The following is a 5,499-nucleotide window of genomic DNA, read 5'->3' as shown; positions in this document are numbered from 1 at the left end:
AAAATAAAAAAATATATTAGTTTTTTGGGATGAGTTCTATTGGTGATGGTCATGAAAATGAAATATTATATACCACAAAATTCCAAGTTCAAATTTCTCAAATTTACATATAGACCACATGGTAGAAACAATGTAATGGGACTGACCCAATTACCAATTCCTTTGATATAAAAAAATTAACACACACAGATAAATAAGCACAATATTTTGTTAGGAAGACCAAACCAACGTCCCCTCGGGCTTTATTTTTACCACAAAGGTAGCCTTTGAACCCACATATGCGGCAAGATTGTTGAGATATTTTTTTGCGGTGTGTAGAAATAGTCACCGAGAATTGTCACACCCACCGAACTTGAATTACACTGGAGGCGACTCTTTGAATTCTAACTGGCGCTCCCAGAAATCCATTTTGACTATCTCATAACTCCAAAACCTATGAGTGTTAAAATGGAAACACTCGTGACCAAACATATACAAGACATTCGAATTCGTTTTGATACATCATCATAACCTTGTAATTTCATGTATTACCACATAGTTCTATGACTAGCAATTGTCCCAAAAGGTACAAAGGGAGGCCGATAGGATTATTAAATTGGAATTGTTGAATTTTTCTAGAAGAGTTAATTGGTTTGGGGAAAACCTTGTTTTACTGGACTGGATCATTGTGCAATTACTTTTCTTTAGATATTTTGTTTATATCTATATTACAAGGAATGCATTGAATGTCTTATTTCATTTCTGCTATCCTTACTTATATCCTTTCCGTGCTTTTTCTTGATCAATTTGATGAAATATTCCATTATCCTTTGGTCAAAGTCCTCACCTCCATATTAGTGTATACCCTGGTAAGTTCAAAGCTTGAAAGCCAACCAAAAAAGTCAATGATAACCACTGTGCACGTATTCAAATTCGTAATGTAAAACTGCCAGACAGAGTTCAGACAGATAACCTCCAAGATGGGTATCACCGTTTGTAGCCAAAACCTCAAAAACTCTGTTGTCAATAGTCAGAATGCTGACATCAAACATGCCACTGCCAAGATCAAAAACAACAATATTTTTCTCTCCACCCTTCTTGTCCAAGCCATAAGCTATTGCTGCAGCTGTGGGTTCATTGATAATACGAGCTACATTCAAGCCAGCAATAACACCAACATCCTTCGTTGCTTGGCGCTGTGCATCAGTAAAATAAGTTGCGCAAGCCTACAAGTTAACAGTCACAATGCAATCAACAATTGGTTACCCACAAATTTGACTTGGTATGTCTGGGTGAGTCAACTTGGCAGACCCAGCTGGGTCTGACTGGGACAGGCCATGCCCTCAGACCCAACAGTTACAAAATCACTGGAAAAACAAGCACAAATTTGACTCACTGAGTCTGAACAAGTCGACTTGGCAAACCCAGCACCTCAGACCCAACCAGGTCTAGTAACAGATTTTCTTTTCTCCAGTGTTTTAACAAACTCAATACAATGCATTTTCAATAAGATAACTACAGAGACTCCATTAATGCTATTGCCTACACATTGAAACCTAATTTTACAAAAAGTGAAATAATTATAGAATGACTAAAAACATCGTGCACAAATCTAGGAGACTTGCTGAGATCTAAGAAAAGGAATGTACCTCGAAGAACATTATAATTACAGATGACTGATAGTAGCGGATTCTTATGTGTTCCGTAACTCATTGTTTAATTTATGACTAAAGCAATAACATGGAAACAAAATATACAAACTTATCATATCAAACATCTTAAAATGAAAAAGGGTACAGAGGGAATTGACAAGAATTGTGAGAATCCATAAATTTGTCTCTTAAAATATGTGCCACAGCTGGATATCGAATCCTCAAAAGCAATGCCCATGAGAAGAACCTGAAAGGCAAAGTTCATGATGTAGTGCCCAGCGAGACAAAAGGTACCTTAATACAATAATACATTACCTTGCAGCATCAATGGAGCTATGCTAAAACTCTAAATAGCCTACCACAAGGAAGGTACATATACTTGCTCCTTTAGATTCCATGTTGCGTTTTCAGCTGGGAATCCCCAGACAGCACCAATTGTCCATTGTACGATAATCCCAGCACAAATAGCAAATCTTAATTGCTTCTCCAATAGCACTTGATAGCTCCGGTTGCGAAGTCAACTTTCTGATAATGCCTGCAAGACATACACAGTTACTAACAATGTTGAACTCTGCATCGACATATCATTTTTCTATTAGAAGTATAAGAACTCTTCAGATAGATCCTTGAGCAACGTGACTGCATTCAATGACTACCTGCTATAATAGCATCACCCGAACCATTCCTATCACACGTGAATGGCGTGACCAAAACATCTTCTGTTCCTATTACTGCACCCTCAAATGTAGGTGTGTAGTAGTGTATGCGGAAGGTGCCATTAGTGACAAACAAAATCTTCATGTTATCGTGCCATAACAGCGCAATTTCCTCTCTTGTGTAATGATAACACCTCCGTCGTCATTGCCTTTTTCTTTCTCCGACTGACTGTTCATAGGAATGTGCATAGTATTGAGGCCTGTAATTCCTCTTTCGCTCAAAATAATCCTCATCAATAAAAAATTCCAATTCTTGCATGGTTACCTCAATGACATTTGCCTCATTCCATGCACTCTGGATAAGTTTCCTTGTCTCATCTCGAGACCTCCAAAGTGGCAAAGGGAGGTTTACATAAAAAAATATAACTCCCCCAAATTCTTTTGACATTTTGATTGCAGCAAGAAGAGTGGCATGCATGGATTCTTCAAGAAGAACCATGGAATTGAAATGAAACATCTTGGCATGCGTGAAAAGTTTAAATATTTAGTCACAGATAAAGAGCATTTAACTCCAGCCTGTGGTTATCAGCACATAGTGATTACAAAGCAGTCTGCTTCTGTAAGATGATCGAAAAATTGGACCAAACCAAAAAAATATAAAAAATGGGAAAGGTCAAATATATAAAAGGGGAAACTAATCAAGCACATGAGATAAGGAAAATGTTGCGAAAAAAGAAGAAGTTAGAAGTATACATTTTGTGTGGATGACTATAAGAATACATCTTTCAGTATGTCGATGTTAATATCAGAAATGTGAGAACCATCTTCTGCACATGGTTTGACACATTCCATTCCTAATTTTCCTTCCCGACGGGTTACCTTCATGTAGGAAACTGCTGTGGATGCATAAGGATCAAATTTAACACCACGAGTTTGGACATGTTCCTTGTTCATTGTGAGAACCATTTGATAACCAGTGGGATCATCACCTACTTTACCCATAAATGCTACTCTACCTCCCAACCTTACAAGTGCAATAGCAACATTGGATGGTGGTCCTCCCGGTGCCCTGACAAATTCTGGAGGACTCCATTGCAAGCCGTTCCATGTAGAATACTTATCTTCATCCATTTGTCTGTCTGATACCCTAACAGTAGGAATAAACTCATTCTGTGCCAAGCCAAAACAGCATACCAAAGGAGGCCAATCATATTCAAAGTTATGATCATCCTCCTCACCATCTGCTTCCAACTCCATACTTTTTTCTTCTTTATTTTTAGCGATTTTCTTTCTCCTACTCTTCTTAGGCACATCGCTCCCACTAATGTCTGCTAAAGTTGTTTTCTCTTCACTTTTTCTTCTCCTCACAATCCTCTTGATAACAGGGGATGTCTTCTTTGAGCTTGAAACAACATTACCTACTATTCCGAAAGAATCAGGTCAAGGGTAACAAAGGCAGGTAGCGATTCATTGTAGCATCCCACAAGCCCTCGACAATGACTACAACAAAAGAAAAAAAACCTACAATGCGCTCATGGAGAAAAACAGAATACTTGAAACGACTAGTCGTACTCCTACTTTCCTCACAAGTAAAGGAAACATTTATGCAAGAAAACAACTACCTTTCTTTCTACGCTTTTGAGGAGCCTCTTGAACATCTGTGAGTGGTGTATTTGAAGTGGCTTCTTCTTTTGGGGATGTTGCTCTGACAATGCACAGTTTATGTAACTTTGCAGTCCTAGAGAGAACCAAATGAGGAACAAACAACATAGAACATTTTGGATTAGTCCTGCGCCTACAAAAATTGGGTGTTAGATAAGGGTTGAATGCAATGCCCTAGCTTATGAAATATTATTAGATGTTTATATTTTTTTATAAGCTATGTATCCATGTGAAACAGAAAACATTCGTAGTCCTGTTTTAGTTTGTGGAAACAGAGTAACAAAACACACACCAATAAAAAATTCCAATTCTTGCATGGTTACCTCAATGACATTTGCCTCATTCCATGCACTCTGGATAAGTTTCCTTGTCTCATCTCGAGACCTCCAAAGTGGCAAAGGGAGGTTTACATCAAAAAATATAAGTCCCCCAAATTCTTTTGACATTTTGATTGCAGCAAGAAGAGTGGCATGCATGGATTGTTCAAGAAGAACCATGGAATTGAAATGAAACATCTTGGCCTGCGTGAAAAGTTCAAATATTTAGTCACAGATAAAGAGCATTTAACTCCAGCCTGTGGTTATCAGCACATAGTGAGTTATCAGCACATTGTGATTACAAAGCAGTCTACTTCTGTAAGATGATCGAAAAATTGGACCAAACCAAAAAAATATAAAAAATGGGAAAGGTCAAATATATAAAAGGGGAAACTAATCAAGCACATGAGATAAGGAAAATGTTGCGAAAAAAGAAGTTAGAAGTATACATTTTGTGTGGATGACTATAAGAATACCTCTTTCAGTATGTCGATGTTAATATCAGAAATGTGAAAACCATCTTCTACACATGGTTTGACACATTCCATTCCTAATTTTCCTTCCTGACGGGTTACCTTCATGTAGGAAACTGCTATGGATGCATAAGGATCAAATTTAACACCACGAGTTTGGACATGTTCCTTGTTCATTGTGAGAACCATTTGATAACCAGTGGGATCATCACCTACTTTACCTATAAATGCTACTCTACCTCCCAACCTTACAAGTGCAATAGCAACATTGGATGGTGGTCCTCCCGGTGCCCTGACAAATTCTGGAGGACTCCATTGCAAGCCCTTCCATGTAGAATACTTATCTTCATCCATTTCTCTGTCTGATACCCTAACAGTTGGAATAAACTCATTCTGCGCCATACCTAATCAGGTTGCCATCCTCACATTATGTATGCGACTGTGTTTTCCTTGGTGATTCTTTGTTTGAGTTCCCTTTCACCTTGTCTTCTTTCGTTTCAAAATCATCCCAAGTCAAAATTCTTCTCAAGACACTTAGGCTTGTCAACTAATAACAATCTCAAAACATGGGGTAAATGTTCATACTCAATATTAGCTCCTTCAAACTGCGAACCATCTACACGACCATATTGAATAATGCTTTTTCAATTGAATTCTCAATGTTGGACTAAATTGAACTTTTCTTCCATTGGGACATGGTCCAAATTGGGAATCTGGCCATTACACATTATGATGCCCTCCTGCTTCGAGTAAATAAAAA

General features: G+C 37.9%; 2 pseudogenes; both read right to left on the bottom strand.

Annotated features, from left to right (window-relative positions):
• Positions 1 to 1,803: 1,803 nt before the first annotated feature.
• Positions 1,804 to 3,554, bottom strand: LOC149181752 (fructokinase-like 1, chloroplastic; annotated as a pseudogene).
• Positions 3,555 to 4,149: 595 nt separating this feature from the next.
• On the bottom strand, positions 4,150 to 5,141 carry LOC149181751 (fructokinase-like 1, chloroplastic pseudogene; annotated as a pseudogene).
• Positions 5,142 to 5,499: the final 358 nt, after the last annotated feature.

This window comes from Pinus tabuliformis, chromosome 3_2, assembly GCF_031772625.1.
Source record: "Pinus tabuliformis cultivar Carrire ecotype Pingquan chromosome 3_2, CPIR1, whole genome shotgun sequence".
NCBI lineage: Eukaryota > Viridiplantae > Streptophyta > Pinopsida > Pinales > Pinaceae > Pinus > Pinus tabuliformis.
Note: the sequence above shows the minus strand (reverse complement) of the source record. Positions and strands in the feature narration are given on the sequence as shown.